The 22,410-nt window shown below is 49.8% G+C and overlaps 1 protein-coding gene across 11 annotated transcripts in view; it reads left to right on the plus strand.

Moving 5' to 3' along the window:
* Positions 1-22,410, plus strand: part of KASH5 (KASH domain containing 5) — a 3,089,192-nt gene that overhangs the window by 1,309,454 nt on the left and 1,757,328 nt on the right. The window lies entirely within an intron of this gene.

Here is a 22,410-nt window from a genome sequence, read left to right on the forward strand (position 1 = left end):
AAAAACAAGACAACACCCACTATGCTTGACAGTTTCGGCATGTGGCGAAAAGAAACTGAACAACGTAAAAAGAAAACTGAGAGTAGGCTGGAAAAAGAGCTGCGAAAAGCAGCCCACCTAGCTGCCCAGAACTTAGAAAAAGAGATAAAGGAAAGAGAGAAAGCTAAACAGAAACTAGAAATGGAAACGCCAAGCCAGTGTCCGGTTAGAACTCCCTCCATGCTCTACCCTGATTTACCCTCGAAACAACGAGCCAATGAGGACCTGCTGTTAGGTCCTCCTATCATCTACATGCCCCCTCCATATGCCCCTTCTCAACCCTTGGCGCAGCACGCGCCACCCCCAGGTACAAACGAAGGTACCGCCACAGCGTCGGCCCCAATGGCCTCTGTGCCAGCCGAACCCCTTGTATTAAAACCCGCATCAACAACAACGTTAGACGACCATGAGACTCGAGGGGCTGGCCCTGCAAGAACAAACAGACTAGACAAAGATGAGCGAGCGGGGATCGACAAAATAGCAAGGACACTGGTAGAAAGGAAGGATGATGAAGAGTACATCACAGATATGTTCAGCTCGTATACAGGGAGTCACAGACGACATTTTACCGTACGACTGTGTTATCATGTCTTGAATGCATACTAGGACCGATATCGAGACAAAGGTCCCGAGAGCCTAAGGACTCTGTACCGGAAGGTCGATATCGGGGATGAGGGCGAGTGTGATGTGTCGGACCTCCTTACGCGTACGCTTGAGGTTTTCCGCCACCTCACTGAACGAAAGCCGGGAGCTAAATCCGCAGCCTCCGTAGTGACCGAACCACCAACCGAGCAATCTAACACCATGATGCCGATACGAGAGGCTGCCCCTTACTGGGTTCCTCCTCGGGGTACAGGGACTCACGATGATGCAAACAACCAAGATGCGAAGGGAAGGGTAGTGTACAACTGGGTCTACCAGCCATGGGACCGGCAAGAGATACTGACATTCCGGAAATCTCTACCCGACCTACGTAAAAACCCCACTGCCTTCTATACTGAATTGGGTACAGCCCTGGGCTCAACGATTATGACCCTGGCTGACATCGACTTGTTCTTCGGGTTATGTCAACCAGCTGATGTGTGGAAGCAAATCCGGAAAGTCGACCACCTTGAGCTGTTTGGACATACCTGGTCACAACTCAATGATCTGGATAAACAACGGGGACCAGGACAAAAGCCTTTGAAATCCATTCTAGACCTCCCAGATAAAATCGTAGAGAAATTAAAAACCCTAATCCCAGAAAAAAAAGTGGACTGGTCGATAGTAACAGCCTGTCGCCAAAAACCCCAGGAGGATGTATCGGAATACTTCTCCCGGTTTGAAACGGTGTTCTCCGATTACAGCGGCCAGGACATGACCACTGCAACCGGACACCATCTGTTTGTCCAGAATTATGTTAAGGGCCTATCATCGGAAATCTCCCAGAAACTACAGGCCAGCGAGAGTAGTTGGGCAGCCTCCAAACCTACAGCGATTCTCCAAATGGCCCAATATTATGAGCATCAGAAAAATGAAAACGATAGGGCGACAGAGAAAAAGAAGAAGGACTTAAAAGAGAGGGTGATGATTGCCAAACTGCAAGGGGTGACTATAGGACGAGACCAATACCGGGGAAACTACCAGACAAACGTCCCTAAGACTACATTTCCCCAGGACCGCACTCTGACTTCCTACAGTGGACGCACAGACCTTAGAGAAAACCAGTGCGCTTTCTGCAAAGGGACTGGCCATTGGAAATCCCAGTGTCCAGTTCTTCTGGAAATGATCAGAAACAGAGACCCCAGGGACGTAGCAAACGGACCGAGACCTAAGGGACAACAACGAGGGCCCCCAAATGACGCGACTAACGACAGATCAAGCAGACCAAATACGTTCGACCGACCCAGGCAGAACCAATATCAACAATCTGACTATGACGATACTCACACCTTCGCATAGGACAGCCAAGGGCGAGGGAGGGATCCAGTCGAGCTCTATGTTGACCAGCAGGGCCCTTATGTCACTGCTAAGGTCCTGGGTACCAAGTCTCCATTTCTGGTAGACACTGGCGCAACACGTAGTGCGTTATCTAAACGACTGATTCCAAGGGCACCCTTGTCTGGCTCACTCATAACATCGACAGGTTTCGATGGAACGCCCTCCACCAACCCTTTGTCTGCCCCGATTCTCTTTGACGTAGAAAACAACACCACCGACACCACGTTCTTGCTTTCCTCCAATAGCCCTGACGCCATTATGGGACTTGACTTACTGAAACACTTCCGAGCGACGATCAGGTGTTCTCAAGATGGAGTTCGAGTGTTTCTTTACGACCACCCCGTTCTGCTTAGACATTGCTCCCCCCGACACATGTTTTCCATCACCGACGTTGACGCGTCCCTGCTTGACACTCTACCTCCGTATCTGTGGGCCAAAGCGGATTCGGACGTAGGGCGTATGTTAATTGACCCAGTGCACATTACTGTCCGACCAGACGCAACACTCCCAAAACTCCCACAATATCGGATATCGCCAGAGGGCGAGAAGGCATTGGTAATGATTATCCAGTCACTGATAGACGCAGGAGTGGTAGAGGAAGTGGTTAGCAACGTTTGCAACAGCCCTATCTTGCCCATTATCAAGAAGCAGGGAGAGGGAGATGAGAAAGCATACCGTTTCATCATCGACCTCCGAGAGATCAACAAAGTGGTGGTACCCCAGTACCCTGTGGTCTCAGACATCACCACCATCCTGACCTTGATTCCATCCACTGCCACCACCTTTTCCGTCATCGACCTCAAGAACGCATTCTTCTCCATCCCCATCCACCCAGACAGCCGATATCTCTTCGGCTTTACCCTAAAAGCCCGCTCATATAGGTTTTGCCGAGCGCCTCAAGGCTACACGGAAAGCCCTAGCATTTACAGCCAGGCCCTCAAAAGACAACTAGACCAAGTCCAGTTACCCGACGGAGTGGTGTTGGTACAATATGTCGATGACATCCTTTTGGCAGCCGACACCACCCCTCTAGCGGTTACCGCCACCATTCAACTCTTGCACTTCCTTGCGGAAAATGGCCACAAGGTCTCCAAGAAGAAGTTACAATTCTGCCTACCCCAGGTCACTTACCTAGGCCACCTTTTGTCCAAAGATGGAAGAAAACTCACCCCTGATCGAATCCAAACCATTCTAGATACCCCTGTCCCTAAGACCCAGAAGCAGGTTCGCTCCCTATTAGGCCTCACCTCCTTCTGCCGACAATGGTTACCAAACTTCAGCCTCGTTGTAAAACCACTGCTTTCTCTGCTAAACAAAGACGTCCCTTTCCCACTCCCTTGGACCCCTGAGTGTCAAACTTCCTTCACAGAACTGCGAGATGCCCTTTGCTCAGCCCCTGTCCTGGGTACCCCTGATTACAAAAAGCCCTTCTCCCTTTACACTCACGAAAGGGAGGGGTGCGCTTTATCTGTCCTGACCCAGGCCATCGGCCCTAAGCAACGACCGTGCGCTTACTTCTCTGCCACTCTTGACCCTGTCGCCAGAGCCTTGCCTGCCTGCCTTCGAGCTGTAGCTGCTGCTGCAATCTCTATCCGACAGAGTGAGGGGATTGTACTCTCGAATTCCCTCACGGTACTGGTACCCCATGCAGTCGACACCCTCCTGAACCAAACCAAGACGCAACATCTGACGAGTGCACGACTGACTGGATACGAACTGACCTTGCTTGCCCCCCATATCACCCTGAAAAGATGCACCACACTGAACCCAGCAACTCTGTTACCCTTGCCAGAGAACGATCCCAATGTGCACCCCGTACATGACTGCGTGACTCTTACGGACGAACAGACCAGGAGTAGGGTCGATCTCAGAGACACGGCTTTCCCTGACCCCGACGGGGAGCTGTGGGTGGACGGTTCTTGCATCAAACTCTCCGATGGTACCACTTCCGCTGCCTATGCAGTCACCACGGCTCGAACTGTAGTAGAAACAGCCCGCATCACCCAGCGATCTGCCCAGGCAGCGGAACTGATTGCTTTGACGCGAGCCTGCATCCTGGCAACAGGAACCACAGCGAACATTTACACCGACAGCCAGTATGCCTTCGGGGTGGTTCACCATTTTGGGCTCCTCTGGAGGGAGAGAGGATTCTTGACCTCACACGGCACACCCATTTTGCACGGGGATTTAGTCTCCGCCTTAATCGAAGCTGTCCTCCTCCCCAACAAACTTGCCGTTATCAAATGCCAGGCACACAAGAAAGTGACAGACATTATTGGACAGGGAAATGCACTAGCCGACATCACCGCCCGAACGACAGCTGAAAATAGAACGACAACACATATGTACGTGACCAGGTCACAAGCAGAAAACTGGACTGACGCCAAGGACACAATTAGAGACATACAAACGGCTAGCACACAACACGAATTGACTGAATGGACACGGGTGGGATTGAAAGACGATGAAGGCTGCTGGCGGACAAAAGACACGAACAGATGGTTGCTACCTGATTCATACTTGATTCCCATATTAACCATGGCACACTCCCCTGCCCACATAGGATCAGCCCCCATGATCGAACTTGTCTCCAGGGTTTGGCACAATGACAAGATCCCAGATTCCGCCAAACGCCTGGTCCAACAATGCTTAATATGCCTACAACACAACCCCGGGAAAGGAACTGTAGTACCCCGGGGGGGATTTGGGGTCCCAAACCATCCATTTGAAGTCCTGCAGATGGACTACATCCAGCTAGACAGATGCCAAGGCTTAAAATATGTGCTCGTCGTGGTGTGCGCATTTAGCAAGTGGGTGGAAGCATATCCAACCCGTGACAACACCGCTATGGCCACTGCAAAGGTTCTGTTAAAGAAGTTTTTCCCCCGTTATGGCCTCTGTCGTGTTTCATGGAGTGATAATGGCCCCCACTTCGTAGCCAAAGTTATCCAGCTCATCCTAAATGGGCTGGGTATTAAACAGAAATTCCACGCAGTCTTCCACCCTCAATCTGCTGGGCTTGTCGAACGACACAATGCCACACTAAAGCTTAAACTGGCCAAAATAGTGGCTACCACGGGCCTGAAATGGCCAGACGCCCTCCCATTGGCATTGCTATCGATGCGCTCTACCCCCACCCGACATCACTTAACCCCTTATGAAGTTGTCTTCGGTCGACCCATGAGCGTCTGGTCTGCCCCGAAACCAACTTCCATTCATGACGTTCCGGACGTCCTAATGTCTGATTATCTGTACAAATTGACTGAAACTTTGTCTGTCCTTCATCAGCAGGTGCAGCAGGCCATCCCCGATGCTTCCAGGGGTCCGGGTCACGCCATCCAGCCGGGGGACTTCGTGCTGATCCGGAATTTTCAGCGATCAAAGAGTTTGGAACCCCGGTGGACGGGCCCCTGGCAAGTGCTGATCACCACTCGGACCGCACTTCGAGTGGAGGGGAAGAAACACTGGCTGCACGCTCATCACTGCAAAAAGGTCTCTCCAGCCCTGGCCACAACAGACACCGTCAACACCCAAGAAGAGCTCCTGAACCAGGACCGACCATCGTTGAACTGCTATCCTGATACTGAGACACTTGAACTTTCAAAACATCCTGACCCCACTGTGCCATCTCGAGAAGGGTATTTCCTGCGTCGAAAGGAGGGAGCTTCGGCTAAGTAGGCCACGGACTAGGTTAAAGGATCTCAGAACGGTGACCCAAACTCCCAAGGGTTACCTGGAGAGAAGCTAAAACTAAGTCTGTGGTCCTGCCCACTACCGAGCACCTTGAAGATGAAGATGATGGAAGCGCCAGATAAGAAGATGATGGAAGCGCCAAATAAGAAGCCGACGGAGACAGCAGGAAATACCCACTACAGAAATCCGAGAACAGACAGACTCCATAGCTCAAAGACAATTGCACTCTTCATCGTAATCCTCCTCTGTTTTCTCCTCATGACTACGCTCTGGATTATGGAAGAACACGCCCCTGCTCACGAAACATTCCTAACCACTGCTCAGCCTACCACCATGAAGGAACATTATCTAATTTCGCTCTCTCCTCAACTAAGAGAGAGGCGAAAGGAGTTTTGGAACAACTCTTTCGTGCAGCTACTTCACCAGCACAATCTTGCCACCAACACCACCAACTGCTGGATCTGTGGGTTGCTACCCCATGCCACTGGACATTCAATACCATTCATCCCTTCACCCTTCTCTGTCCACGGCTCCTGCCTTGCCTGGCTGATCCTCCTGCAAGAGAGCTATACGGGCAATGCCACCTCCAGCAGAACTGCAGCACATTCTTCTCACGGGGCCGGGCGAAACAAGACAAAGACACACTTCTGCCCGCTGACCCCCAGCGACTCGATCCAAATGGACATCCCGGCTAAAGAACGAATCGAAATGCAGGTGTTCAACAATCCAACCAGACCCACCTTCTCCTATCTGCGGAAACGAACGGCTGCCACTCTGACTGTGGCCCTGTCGGTCATCAACGTCACAGGCCACATGTGTGTAGAAGGACTTGGGACACAGCTGGTGGGTCGCAGCGCTTGCCGCTTTACCAGCACTCTGGATTCCACGGATCCACCTTCCTTTGTGTCATCCCCAAACATGTATTTCATCTGCGGCACGAAGGCCTACACCTGGCTCCCCAAAGGCTGGGGGGGCACTTGCTACATCTCCTTCGTCCTTCCTCCAACTTATGTGGCCCCAGCGAATCACCACAGGCAAAAACGAGCCAAAGACGTTGAGCAAGCCGACTCAACAGGGGCGCAGTTCCTCGATGCTATGAAAGGACTCGTCCCCCTCTGGGGCCCGATGGCAAACAGCCGTGCCATCCGACATTTGACTCAGGCAGTCGAGACAACCATGAACATCACAGCGGGCATCTTTGCCAACAACACTGCCGAGCTCCAAGCGGTCCGTTTGGTGGCTCTTCAGAACCGCCTCGTTCTAGATGTGGTTCTGGCGGACCGTGGAGGAGCATGCCGCATTATTGGGTCCAGCTGTTGTACATACATACCGGACAACTCACCCTCAGTGTACAAAGCCATCGAACATCTTCACAGACTCTCTTCGGAAGTTCACCAAGAGCAAGAAGAATGGTCGCTTGGTGGTTGGTTCTGGGACACCGTCAAAAGCTGGGGCTGGAGACTGCTCACCATTATCCTGATTCCCGTAGTTGTAATATGTGGCCTATGCTTAGGAATTCAATGTCTGCCACCCATGTGTTCTTTATGTGCGAGTTGTATTTTTCCCAAAACTGTGGACATTGGAAGCGAACATATGAGAGCATTGTATGATACCGAAGTTAGGAATTTGATGAAAATTGACATTGAGTAAAGCAAGGTGGCTAGATATGTTGAAAAGGGGGGACTGTTGAAAGTTGGGCTGAAACCGTCAACATTATCGGCGCCCTCTTGCTCTCCTTAAACCTTTTGTGCGCGTAAAACAGCCGCCATTTTGAGCACCATGGCTTCCCTGCTCTCGCCGAGAGCCAGCGCGCCTCTCTCCCCCTCCTAGCTTCGCTGACAACCCCCCCTGCCTGCACCTGCCGCGAATCATAAAACCCCTCTTCGGCGCTGCTCTGCCCCAGGCCCTCGTCCTGTTCCCAGCGCAACACCTCCCTTCTTCCCATTCATGATCCCCGGCCCTTTGATGCAAACCCCTTTTCCCCGTGTGCCCGTTCGTCTTCCTCGTTCCCAGGCCGACACCCAGCTCTGCCGATACTGTTCCTTGCCCCGCCCCGTACAATAGAAAGTTTCCCCCCAGCAAGGGATCCCCGGGTTGATCAAAGCCCCCCGCCCTACGAGATCCGATCGAACCCCACACACTCCGTGAATCGGCGGAATATCCAGCTGCGCGATGATCATCACCTGTTGTGAACGGGGCGGGGACTTCCACTGTAACCTTGCGTGGGAACGGGCTGGGAAGGGGGATTCTGAGGATGTCTTTCCGTACATCAAAGTATCGACGAGAATGTGTTACATGCAATAAAGAGATAAACTTGTGTATAAGAGGCCAGGCCTCAGGGATGCAGTTAGAGCACCTCAGAACGATACCTTCTGTCCGTTTCGTTGTGTTCTCCTCCAGAGAGAATAAAAACCTTGTTTCCTGCCTTCCAGTCTCCAGCGCCTGCCTCTTCAATAGTTTAACTTCTTTATGGGTTCAAGAGGCGACACCGCCGGGCAATACTTAAGGATCTTATATTCTGGTTGGTAGTGTCACCCTTATTTCAACAATGGGGCAGTGAGCTAAATAACGGTGATGGATCAAGCCCTGATCTTTGGACTGGGTAAGAGTGGTCTGCTTAATTCAGACACTCTGTTCATCACCACCCCCTTTTCTGAATCATTTTGTCCACCATAAGCGTGGAAGGGTATACTCAGACATGAGTCCCTTGCTCACTGCTCCATCAGGATTCAAGCAAGCCGGGCTGACGACGCCTGAAATGGCAGAAACCGGTCCCCGGAAGCTTGTCTCCTTTCTGGTGAAGAATTGGCTTGGTAGTTTGGTCTGCCCTGTTCCCATGATGCACTGGGCCAGGGACAGACTAATTTGCATATAGCCAGGTTCTGAGCTGGGATGGGGCAGTGAGCTAAATAACGGTGATGGATCAAGCCCTGATCTCTGGACTGGGTAAGAGTGGTCTGCTTAATTCAGACACTCTGTTCATCACCACCCCCTTTTCTGAATCATTTTGTCCACCATAAGCGTGGAAGGGTATACTCAGACATGAGTCCCTTGCTCACTGCTCCATCAGGATTCAAGCAAGCCGGACCGACGACGCCTGAAATGGCAGAAACCGGTCCCCGGAAGCTTGTCTCCTTTCTGGTGAAGAATTGGCTTTTTAGTTTGGTCTGCCCTGTTCCCATGATGCACTGGGCCAGGGACAGACTAATTTGTATATAGCCAGGTTCTGAGCTGGGATGGGGCAGTGAGCTAAATAACGGTGATGGATCAAGCCCTGATCTTTGGACTGGGTAAGAGTGGTCTGCTTAATTCAGACACTCTGTTCATCACCACCCCCTTTTCTGAATCATTTTGTCCACCATAAGCGTGGAAGGGTATACTCAGACATGAGTCCCTTGCTCACTGCTCCATCAGGATTCAAGCAAGCCGGGCCGACGACGCCTTAAATGGCAGAAACCGGTCCCCGGAAGCTTGTCTCCTTTCTGGTGAAGAATTGGCTTGGTAGTTTGGTCTGCCCTGTTCCCATGATGCACTGGGCCAGGGACAGACTAATTTGCATATAGCCAGGTTCTGAGCTGGGATGGGGCAGTGAGCTAAATAACGGTGATGGATCAAGCCCTGATCTTTGGACTGGGTAAGAGTGGTCTGCTTAATTCAGACACTCTGTTCATCACCACCCCCTTTTCTGAATCATTTTGTCCACCATAAGCGTGGAAGGGTATACTCAGACATGAGTCCCTTGCTCACTGCTCCATCAGGATTCAAGCAAGCCGGGCCGACGACGCCTGAAATGGCAGAAACCGGTCCCCGAAAGCTTGTCTCCTTTCTGGTGAAGAATTGGCTTGGTAGTTTGGTCTGCCCTGTTCCCATGATGCACTGGGCCAGGGACAGACTAATTTGCATATAGCCAGGTTCTGAGCTGGGATGGGGCAGTGAGCTAAATAACGGTGATGGATCAAGCCCTGATCTTTGGACTGGGTAAGAGTGGTCTGCTTAATTCAGACACTCTGTTCATCACCACCCCCTTTTCTGAATCATTTTGTCCACCATAAGCGTGGAAGGGTATACTCAGACATGAGTCCCTTGCTCACTGCTCCATCAGGATTCAAGCAAGCCGGGCCGACGACGCCTGAAATGGCAGAAACCGGTCCCCGGAAGCTTGTCTCCTTTCTGGTGAAGAATTGGCTTGGTAGTTTGGTCTGCCCTGTTCCCATGATGCACTGGGCCAGGGACAGACTAATTTGCATATAGCCAGGTTCTGAGCTGGGATGGGGCAGTGAGCTAAATAACGGTGATGGATCAAGCCCTGATCTTTGGACTGGGTAAGAGTGGTCTGCTTAATTCAGACACTCTGTTCATCACCACCCCCTTTTCTGAATCATTTTGTCCACCATAAGCGTGGAAGGGTATACTCAGACATGAGTCCCTTGCTCACTGCTCCATCAGGATTCAAGCAAGCCGGGCCGACGACGCCTGAAATGGCAGAAACCGGTCCCCGGAAGCTTGTCTCCTTTCTGGTGAAGAATTGGCTTGGTAGTTTGGTCTGCCCTGTTCCCATGATGCACTGGGCCAGGGACAGACTAATTTGCATATAGCCAGGTTCTGAGCTGGGATGGGGCAGTGAGCTAAATAACGGTGATGGATCAAGCCCTGATCTTTGGACTGGGTAAGAGTGGTCTGCTTAATTCAGACACTCTGTTCATCACCACCCCCTTTTCTGAATCATTTTGTCCACCATAAGCGTGGAAGGGTATACTCAGACATGAGTCCCTTGCTCACTGCTCCATCAGGATTCAAGCAAGCCGGGCCGACGACGCCTGAAATGGCAGAAACCGGTCCCCGGAAGCTTGTCTCCTTTCTGGTGAAGAATTGGCTTTTTAGTTTGGTCTGCCCTGTTCCCATGATGCACTGGGCCAGGGACAGACTAATTTGCATATAGCCAGGTTCTGAGCTGGGATGGGGCAGTGAGCTAAATAACGGTGATGGATCGAGCCCTGATCTTTGGACTGGGTAAGAGTGGTCTGCTTAATTCAGACACTCTGTTCATCACCACCCCCTTTTCTGAATCATTTTGTCCACCATAAGCGTGGAAGGGTATACTCAGACATGAGTCCCTTGCTCACTGCTCCATCAGGATTCAAGCAAGCCGGGCCGACGACGCCTGAAATGGCAGAAACCGGTCCCCGGAAGCTTGTCTCCTTTCTGGTGAAGAATTGGCTTGGTAGTTTGGTCTGCCCTGTTCCCATGATGCACTGGGCCAGGGACAGACTAATTTGCATATAGCCAGCTTCTGAGCTGGGATGGGGCAGTGAGCTAAATAACGGTGATGGATCAAGCCCTGATCTTTGGACTGGGTAAGAGTGGTCTGCTTAATTCAGACACTCTGTTCATCACCACCCCCTTTTCTGAATCATTTTGTCCACCATAAGCGTGGAAGGGTATACTCAGACATGAGTCCCTTGCTCACTGCTCCATCAGGATTCAAGCAAGCCGGGCCGACGACGCCTGAAATGGCAGAAACCGGTCCCCGGAAGCTTGTCTCCTTTCTGGTGAAGAATTGGCTTGGTAGTTTGGTCTGCCCTGTTCCCATGATGCACTGGGCCAGGGACAGACTAATTTGCATATAGCCAGGTTCTGAGCTGGGATGGGGCAGTGCGCTAAATAACGGTGATGGATCAAGCCCTGATCTATGGACTGGGTAAGAGTGGTCTGCTTAATTCAGACACTCTGTTCATCACCACCCCCTTTTCTGAATCATTTTGTCCACCATAAGCGTGGAAGGGTATACTCAGACATGAGTCCCTTGCTCACTGCTCCATCAGGATTCAAGCAAGCCGGGCCGACGACGCCTGAAATGGCAGAAACCGGTCCCCGGAAGCTTGTCTCCTTTCTGGTGAAGAATTGGCTTGGTAGTTTGGTCTGCCCTGTTCCCATGATGCACTGGGCCAGGGACAGACTAATTTGCATATAGCCAGGTTCTGAGCTGGGATGGGGCAGTGAGCTAAATAACGGTGATGGATCAAGCCCTGATCTTTGGACTGGGTAAGAGTGGTCTGCTTAATTCAGACACTCTGTTCATCACCACCCCCTTTTCTGAATCATTTTGTCCACCATAAGCGTGGAAGGGTATACTCAGACATGAGTCCCTTGCTCACTGCTCCATCAGGATTCAAGCAAGCCGGGCCGACGACGCCTGAAATGGCAGAAACCGGTCCCCGGAAGCTTGTCTCCTTTCTGGTGAAGAATTGGCTTGGTAGTTTGGTCTGCCCTGTTCCCATGATGCACTGGGCCAGGGACAGACTAATTTGCATATAGCCAGGTTCTGAGCTGGGATGGGGCAGTGAGCTAAATAACGGTGATGGATCAAGCCCTGATCTTTGGACTGGGTAAGAGTGGTCTGCTTAATTCAGACACTCTGTTCATCACCACCCCCTTTTCTGAATCATTTTGTCCACCATAAGCGTGGAAGGGTATACTCAGACATGAGTCCCTTGCTCACTGCTCCATCAGGATTCAAGCAAGTCGGGCCGACGACGCCTGAAATGACAGAAACCGGTCCCCGGAAGCTTGTCTCCTTTCTGGTGAAGAATTGGCTTGGTAGTTTGGTCTGCCCTGTTCCCATGATGCACTGGGCCAGGGACAGACTAATTTGCATATAGCCAGGTTCTGAGCTGGGATGGGGCAGTGAGCTAAATAACGGTGATGGATCAAGCCCTGATCTTTGGACTGGGTAAGAGTGGTCTGCTTAATTCAGACACTCTGTTCATCACCACCCCCTTTTCTGAATCATTTTGTCCACCATAAGCGTGGAAGGGTATACTCAGACATGAGTCCCTTGCTCACTGCTCCATCAGGATTCAAGCAAGCCGGGCCGACGACGCCTGAAATGGCAGAAACCGGTCCCCGGAAGCTTGTCTCCTTTCTGGTGAAGAATTGGCTTGGTAGTTTGGTCTGCCCTGTTCCCATGATGCACTGGGCCAGGGACAGACTAATTTGCATATAGCCAGGTTCTGAGCTGGGATGGGGCAGTGAGCTAAATAACGGTGATGGATCAAGCCCTGATCTTTGGACTGGGTAAGAGTGGTCTGCTTAATTCAGACACTCTGTTCATCACCACCCCCTTTTCTGAATCATTTTGTCCACCATAAGCGTGGAAGGGTATACTCAGACATGAGTCCCTTGCTCACTGCTCCATCAGGATTCAAGCAAGCCGGGCCGACGACGCCTGAAATGGCAGAAACCGGTCCCCGGAAGCTTGTCTCCTTTCTGGTGAAGAATTGGCTTGGTAGTTTGGTCTGCCCTGTTCCCATGATGCACTGGGCCAGGGACAGACTAATTTGCATATAACCAGGTTCTGAGCTGGGATGGGGCAGTGAGCTAAATAACGGTGATGGATCAAGCCCTGATCTTTGGACTGGGTAAGAGTGGTCTGCCTAATTCAGACACTCTGTTCATCACCACCCCCTTTTCTGAATCTAGGTATTGGATGGGCGTCTGTCTTAGTGACAGCATTGAGACCCCTGTAGTCTTATCAAAACCTCATCTCTCTCTTACCATCCTGGGTGTGAGGTTTTGGCACTAGAACTACAGGACTAGCCCAAGGGCTCTCCGAGGGTTCAATGACCCCCAATTCCAACATCTTTTGAACTTCTTTCTTAATGCAGCCCCTGACGTGGTCAGGTTGCCTGTAGATCTTACTCTTGACAGGCAGACTGTCACCAGTGTCCACCTCATGGGTGCACCAGTTTGTCTGACTGGGGGTCAGTGAGAACATTTGTCTAAAGGATTGTAGAGCCTGTTTACAATCCTCTTGTTGATGTTTAGAGAGGCGGTCAGAAAAGACTACACCATCTACTGACCCATCATCAGGGTTCTGAGTGAGCAGGTCTGGGAGAGGGTCACTCTCTTCCTCCTGTCCCTCATCTGTGGCCATGAGCAAGCCCATGTCCTCCCTGTTGACAAATGCCTTGAGCCTGTTTACATGAAGCACCCTGTGGGGGCTCCTGGGAGTTCCCATGTCCACCAAGTAGGTGACTTCTCCCTTCTGCTCAATGATGGTATGGGGTCCAGACCATTTGTCTTGGAGAGCTGCTGGGGCGACTGGCTCCAACACCCACACCTTCTGTCCTGCATGGTAAACAGTTAGGACAGCCTTTTGGTCATGCCAAGCTTTTTGAAGTTCTTGGCTGGCCTCAAGGTTTTTAGATGCCTTCTCCATGTACTCTGCCATCCTGGAGCGGAGACCAAGTACATAGTCCACTATGTCAAGCTTAGGCTTTTTGAGAGGTAACTCTCATCCTTCCTTCACAAGACATAGGGGTCCTCTTACAGGATGCCCAAACAGAAGCTCAAAAAGGCTGTAGCCAACCCCCTTCTGTGGGACCTCTCTGTAAGCAAACAGGAGGCAGGGTAAAAGGATGTCCCATCTTCGCCTAAGCTTTTCAGGTAACCCTTTTATCATCCCTTTGAGGGTCTTGTTGAATCTCTCAACAAGCCCATTGCACTGTGGGTGATAGGGTGTGGTAAATTTCTAATTTACACCACACTCCTTCCACATTGCAGTCAAGTATCCTGACATGAAGTTTGCACCTCTGTCAGAGACAACCTCCTTAGGAAACTCCACTCTGGAGAAAACTCCAAGCAGGGCCCTGGCCACAACAGGAGCTGTAGTGGTCCTAAGGGGAATAGCTTCTGGATACCTGGTGGCATGATCCACTACCACCAGTATAAATCTGTGCCCAGATGCTGTTGGGGGGTCCATTGGTCCAACAATGTCTATCCCCACTCTTTCAAAGGGTACCCCCACCACAGGTAGTGGTATAAGGGGGGCCTTTGTTGTGCCACCTGATTTGCCACTGGCTTGGCAGGTAAAACATGAGCGACAAAACTCTTTGGTGTCTTCAGACATATGAGGCCAGTGAAAGTGTGGGGCAAGCCTGTCCCAAGTCTTGTTCTGGCCTAAGTGACCTGCAAGGGGAATCTCATGGGCTAAGGTGAGAAGGAAACCTCTAAGAGACAAGGGGATGACCAGCCTCCTGGTAGCACCAGGCTTGGGGTCTCTTGCCTCAGAGTATAGGAGTCCATCTTCACAATATACCTTATGGGCACCTGTAGCATTCCCTGCAGCCTCGGCAGCAGCCTGCTGTCTGAGGGGTTCAAGAGAGGAACAGTCTAATTGGGCCTGTCTCAAGTCTGCCCTGGAAGGTCCCCCTTTCCCAAGAAACTCAACCTGATCAGGTTCAAACTCTTCTAGGACAGTTCCTTCTGGGGTCTCTGGGTCAGCCTCCTGAGAGGGCTGATCCTCAACCTGAGGCAGGGGGGAAGGCTCTGCCTTAACTCTACCATTCCTTCTCTTGGGTAGTGTCTGGTTCATTCTTCCAGGATCCAGCACTTGTTCAGTTGGGCATTTCTTGGCCTGTGACCTAGTCACAGCAAGGACATGTGAGGAGAGACCTAGTATTTCTACATGAGTCCTGTACTCCACATCTGACCACAGTGAGGATTCCAAATCATTGCCCAAAAGACAATCTACTGGGAGGTCTGAACTAACTACATCCTTTTTGAGGCCAGTTACCCCTCCCCAGGAGAAATTAACAACTGCCATACTGTGATTGGTAGTGACATTGCTAGCATTGGTCACTAGGTAATCTGAACCTAGCATGATCTGGTCAGGGTCCACAAATGCTGGTGTCACCATAGTGACACTGGCACATGTGTCCCTGTAGGCCTGGGCCATTTTTCCATTAATTAAAGGCGTTTGCCTGTATTTGCCCAGAGTACAAGGACTTACAGTAGGGGTCATATCCATGTCCCCAGTACAAACAAGAACTGCCTGAGTAGGTATTCTGACTAAGTCAGAACCCACCTCAGTTCCCAGGGTTAACCCAACTATAGCCTTGGGAGGTACACTACCACTACTAACTGTACTAGGGGGTGCAGGTGTCTTAGGGACAGTAGTGGTAGGAGTTTGGCCTTTCTTGGTGCACTCACTAAACCAGTGAGTCTTACTTGTACAGTATTGGCACCATGGTTTCTTAGGACAATCATTCTTCTTCTTTTGGGAATGTTGGGACCCACCCTCCTTAGGTTGTTGGGGCCCTGTTGAAGACTTCTGGTCATTTTGTTTATTCTCATTATCCTTCTGGTCTGATTTCTTCTGGCCACCACCCTGGTTCTGGTTCTGCTGCTTGACCCTTGTCCTGACCCATCTGTCTGCCTTCTTTCCCAATTCTTGGGGAGAGGTCAGATCTGAGTCAATCAAGTGCTGATGCAGCAACTGGTTCTGACAACTATTTAAGATTTGCTCTCTCATAATTAGATTATACAATCCTGTGTAATCAGTAAATTTACTTCCCAGTAACCAGCCTTCCAAAGCCTTAGTGGCACAATCAACAAAGTCAGTCCAATCTTGAGCCTGAGTTTTCTGGGTGTCTCTGAACATTAACCTGTACTGTTCAGTGGTTAAGCCAAACCCATCAATCAGAGCAGTTTTCAAGACTTGGTAATCATTAGCATCCTCATCTCTAACAGTGAGGAGCTTATCTCTACCTTTACCTTCAAAGGAGAGCCTCAATATAGCTGCCCACTGACTCTGGGGTACCTGCTGTACTTTGCAGGCTCTCTCCAAAGCAGTTATCCACTTGTGGATATCATCTCCTGTCTTATAGGAGGGCACTATTTTACTCAGGTTTCTAGTATCATACCCCTTTCTCTATCCCTAGGGATATTGCTGCCACCAGTGGACTACCCCACTCAACTGTTGCTCTCTAGCAAAGGCAAGCTTCTCCTTGGCAAGGGCAAGTTCTTCCCTTTGGATCCTTAGATTAGCTTCCTTTATCTTTGCTTCATGCTCTCTCCTCTGAGGGGAAGTCATTCTCCTCTGAGCAGATGCATGAGAGTGCACAGATCTATTGGAGTCCCTAGAAGGAGATCTATCTCTCCTAACCCCAAAGTTAGGCCTGCTAAGGGTCAGTACTGTGGGTCCCCCAGTTCCTTCCCTATGCATGCCTAAGTTGGCCCTGGTTAGTCTGCTGACTACTACAGGACCTTTGTCTGCCTCATCCCCAGAGCTTTCCTCATCTTCCTCCTCCTCCTCCTCTACATCTTCTGTTTCAGGGAGATCTGGATCACCACGAGTACCTTATAAGGGGGGCATGCTCCTATCTGGATTAGAGGGGTCTGTGTCAGCAGCCCTTCTGGCATCATATGTCTCTAAGAGACCTAACAGAAAAGGAGTGGTAGGGTTAGAACCCTGTTTCAATTTCCTGGAGGTACACAATTGTCTCATCTCCTGGAAACTGAGAGCTGCATATCTGGAAAGGACCTGTGGAGGGTCACTAACCACTAGGGGAGTCTCTGAAGTCTCTCCATGGGTAGACATGCTTTCTAGTGAGGTGTAAGTGATGAACCTACCTACACTATGGGTTTTCCTACTGATCCCTTGCTAAGAGTTGTAGTCAGGGTGTGCTAGGCCCTTTCTACTACAACAGCTGGTTCAGTAGAACTCAGAGTATTTCTAAGCTTGTTATATGTACCTAGAGTACCTTATGTGATCTTTCAAATGATATTTCAAGATTATACTTGGTAAAAACAACAGCAAGCTGAAATCCCAACCGCTGCACACCAATGTGAGAAGTTGGCCTGATATTTGATGCTCACTAGTTCTAGTGATCACCTTGTATCAGTCCAAACAACCCTTATGGTGATTGGTTGTAAGTCAACCTTATAGACCAGCTATCCTAATGGTAGCATGGACAAAGCAGTCTTAGGCTAAACTCTTTTGGCATGTGAAGCCAGCTGTTTTACCACAATATAACCCCTTGAATACCAGATGAAAGGACACCACACAGGTTGTTATGAAAATAAACAGTATATTTATTAATAACAACACCTCTGAACTCTTTATGAGGTCAGAGGGCTAAGCACATGACAATCTCTTAAGAAAAATACGATAAGCTGCACAAAATTACAATGGTGCCCTAGGGGCACGACAAACCATATACTAAGTAAGTGGAATGTGAAAGTCGATAAAAGGAAGGGAGCTGTCCAGAGGCAGTAGGATCGATGGGACCACGCTACACTAACTCTAGGTAAGTAATAGGAGGCCCACGGAACGCGTGTGCAGAGTGTGAACTCACACGCGAGATGCGTAACAACGTCTATGGACAGTACAGTTCAAGTTAAAGGTGAGTACGGACAATCCTGACTAGGTAGGACTAAAACGACTGTGGAACTGGACACTAGGACAGTTAAACTACCCCTGAGCACCGAAATGCTCTCGTTACCTCACCCACGGGCTGCGGGTGCATAGGTGTCAAAGTGTGTCGGGTTCCCGTGTTGAAGTCAATGGAGCCTGAAAGAAAAGATGCTGCAGGCGACCAGGAGGAAGATGTCCGGTGCGATCCAAGGGTGGATCGGTGAAGAAAAGGACCTGAAAGCAGACGGGCGTTGTTCAAAGTCACTAGCCAGTGACCGGTGTGGAACCAGGAAGGAACCAGGTGCTGTCGTCGCGATCAGGTGAAGAGTGGACGCTTGACTCTGCAGCCACGTGGACCAGGAGGTGTCTTCGACGTTCAGGATGGAGGCACGAGCTGTCCCACGCAGGCTCTCGCTGTCGGCGGTGTCGGATGCGGAATTGGAGTCAACAGGCCTTGGCAAAGGCAACCCACGCGGTGAGTGGAAAAGACGTCTGATGCGGACTAGGAGAGTCCGAGGTGCCCCAGTTTTGGAAGGGAGCAAGGGCCCGTCTGGAGCAACCAGACCAGCAGCAAAGATTTCGAAGTTCGTCGTCTAGGAGGCCACTAGCCAGCCGGCAAGTGACCAGACAACGCGTTGAGCAGCAGACAAGCAGAAGGGCCCCACGCAGATCTCGTGGATGCTGGAGGGCTGATCCTCGGTGCAGGGGCTGCTCGGGGCTAGGGCTTCTCAGTCCCCAAAGCACTTGGTCGAGTTTACCTCGGGAGTCGTGCTGGAAGCGAAGTGCAGTTTCTTTCAAGATGGCCGGTCCCACGTGTCTTGTCGCACCCTGTGGAGCAGAACGTCGAAGTCCAGAGTTTCTTCTTGTAGAGTAGTTCAGGATTAATCTAATTTGGAATGGGACCAGCTCCTCCCTTTATCCTGCTAAAGGGGGCTGCACTACTGACTAGGTCCCTCCCCTGGGTGGGACCAGGAAGGGGGGTGGTTACACCCCCTATCCTTTGTCCGGTTTCCCGCCAGAGCTGGGGCTGGAGTGCCCCAGCAACTGGTTTGAACCGGTGTATGCACAGGGCACCTTGTGTGCCCCAGGCATGTCTCATTCCTTTCAGGCCTACCCTACCCAATACACAAAATCCTGTCTGGGGTGGTGCTAGCACCTCCCAAGGCAGGAAACCCTTTGTCCAAGCCGCCCTCGCTGGAAGGACTCCCAGCAGCAGGAGGTCAGACTTGTGTCTGTGGTGGCAGCATCCATTTTGTGATGCCAAGGCTCGAGTTTACTTTAACAGGGGTTCTCAGTTACATACATGTCGTGTCTCTCTGGAAGGGTGGAATGCTACCCCCGTCGCCTGAATTGGCAAGGGGGTATTATTCCAATTTGTATGACACCTTACTCGACATGTTTTGATAATGTTATACCAGAGTTAGCATTTAACCGCAAGGTTGATAATGCACTTAAGAGTATATGGTATAGCGTTATCATGGAAACAGCTAAAGGACTTGGTTCCGAAAGCTCATGCTAGAGCACTATCTCACATAATTCCAAGCACTCTGCCTTCAGGATTGATAAGGCCTGCCATAGGAGTGACTGATAGGAGGATATGTGTCCATTTTTTAGGGTTAGATATAGGTATACTATATCTATAGCAAAGGGTGATTACACCACCTTGCCCCAGCTGTCATGCAGCCAGTTGTGTCAGTTTTAGATGGCCAGCCAGGGGTGGCATAATAGATGCTTCAGCCCCTGGTAGGCCCTGGGTACACCTATGCCCTGGATACCTAAGGTATACTGTACAGGGACTGATAAGGTGGCCCAGTACCAATTGGTAAATGCACCTAAAGTACCTGGTTGTCAATTTAGAGAGAGAACAGCTAGGCTGTGGGTCTGATTAGCAGGCCCACAGCCAGGGAAAGTCGTAAAGCGGTGAAGCAAAAAGCAAAAATCTGGGGTGTCCATAGGATTGCAGACCCCACTCTCCTACATGGGGTAACCCCGAGAGACCTCCGATCAAGCGGCACACAGCCGTGTCGGACCGGGGGCTGGGGTGAACAGGCAGGTGAGTAACATCAGTAATCACACACAAACGTATTTAAAAGTAAATAGCGGTTTAAAAGTTATCAGGTAAGCGGGAAGCACACATGCAAAGCTAACGACCACCCACTGCCACCGGGTGCTGGTCGTGTCATACCGTTAGAGTGGCAAATTCTCTTGCTATTTTAGGCATCTACAACCGCCAAATGTGGCCGGACATTTCACCTTTTATAGAAATGCTACCAGAGGAATCCAAAACTGAGGCTCTCAAAATTCTGCAGGAGGGAGAAGGGATCTCGGCTGAGATCATCGATTGCTCAGAGGATGTTTCTTCCATGGGATTCCACCAATTGGCTGGGGCTGCGGTCTGGAGGCGTCAGAGTTGGCTAAAGGCTACTTCTTTTAGGCAAGAGGTTCAGGCTAAGATAATTGACTACCTAGTTGGATATCACATAGATGAAGCCCTTCAGACCATCAAGAAGGACAAATATACTGCAAAGGCTCTTGATACTCTACCGTTCAAGAAGCAGCCCTTTCGTGGAGCAAGGGGACGTGGCTCGCCCTCCTTTCCGGGAGGTTACAGCCAATACAAGCAGTACCAGCCATATCAGGGTCAATCAAGGTACCCATCTTCACAACAGCAACTGTTGTTTAAACAACCTCCTACAAACATTACAGATGAAAGGCTGCCTTCAGAGGCAGAGAACTACAAGAAGCAGTGACAAACGCCCACTGCCGGCCACAGTTCCCACCAATTCTGTCAAAGTTTTTGGAAGAATTTCCTTTTTCCTCACCAAATGGTCTGCAATAACAACGAGAAAGCGTGTAATCCCCGTGCACTCAGGTGTGTGATAAGTTTTGAATCAAATTCTAATCTGATAAGTTTGGCGCTGCAGACGTCGCACGTAGTCAGCGTGCCTTTCAAAATGCAAAGGATTGTTGTGAGTAGCGTCCCCTACCCACCAATCTGTGCGCTCAATAAGCTGTGAAACACTATGGTTTCTTCAACAACATAAAGTTTATTCGTAAAGAGTCTTGTAGTTTTTTCAAAATAAAGTTCTTTTTGAAAGATTTCATAAATTCTTTTCATTAGATCATAATGTCCATCTTATGATGCAAATTGCGACATGATTGCAAATGTTCACATCCACCCAATGCATTTCGGGTCATAGAAATGAGACCCTTCGTCAGGGGTCTGAAAATAAGGGTCAAAACAGGACCAAATTAGTTACTCCTCAGGGGTAATAACATACATTAAATCTAGAATACTCATACATCAAGCAAATGCGCAGTGGTTATAAGGTTGCATGCTGGGTGAGGACCTTGTGGTGGATAGAACGCCTGTGTATTATCTCTTCAATGTAACGAACCTAAAACTGATATACTGTGTACGTGTTAGCGATAAACACCAAAACGATAAACCACCAAATGAAAACTACCACCCAAATGTGAAGGTGCTTTCATAAAGATAAAAATTAAAAGTTGAAACGTTAACTGATTCACACAAACACTCTCGTTCGTGCCGCAACAAGCCAGGCTTTCAAAATCCTCAGATGAAGCATTCGAAAGAACGGTCCTTTCAGAAATACAACAGATAACGTTTCACAAATCAAAAAATAAGAATTTATCAGTCAAAGAATAGAATACTCTTAAGAATCTGAGCAACGACAAAAATCTCACGTTTCAGAAGGCAGACAAGGGAGGTGCCCTGGTGGTGATGGACACTGAGTTTTATGTACAGAGTGTCAACGAGCATGTCCACAACTTAGACATTTACTTGCCATTACAGGAGGATCCCACACAAGAGTACCAATGTACTTTACATCAGATCATAGACCATGCCTTGGATATGAAATGGATTAATCAGAAAACACATGCCTTCTTTATATTGAAATATCCAAGGAGACCGAAACTGTACATGTTGCCCAAGATTCATAAGGACCCAGTCAGACCTCCATTTAGACCCATAGTCTCAGCCTGTGGTTCAATCTCCGAACCCATTGGTAAATTTGTAGATCGATTTCTTCAACCCATCGTGCAGCAAAGCGACACTTATATCAAAGACACCACAGCTTTTTTGAACCTTCTCAGAACCGTGGCATTAGATCAAGATTCTACATATTGGCTATGCACGATAGATGTTATCTCATTATACACGTCGATCCCCCATGGAGAGGGGATTGAAGCATTGGAATGGTGCTTATTGAAGAGTGATTTGGAGCAAACTCAGAAAATGTTCATCTTAGAATTAATGCATTTCGTATTATACCACAGCTATTTTGAGTGGGATGGGCAGTTTTTTAATCAATGCAACAGAACCTCAATGGGTTTTGGGGGGGCGCCCTCATACGCCAATATGTTCATGCAAAAATTCGAGTGGGATCATATCTTGTGCAATACATCTTGGATGGATCATGTGGTAACATTTAAGCGCTACATTGATGAAATTTTTTTAATTTGGTGCGGTTCTAAAG

The sequence above is a fragment of the Lissotriton helveticus genome, chromosome 7 (genome assembly GCF_964261635.1).
Source record: "Lissotriton helveticus chromosome 7, aLisHel1.1, whole genome shotgun sequence".
Taxonomy (NCBI): domain Eukaryota; kingdom Metazoa; phylum Chordata; class Amphibia; order Caudata; family Salamandridae; genus Lissotriton; species Lissotriton helveticus.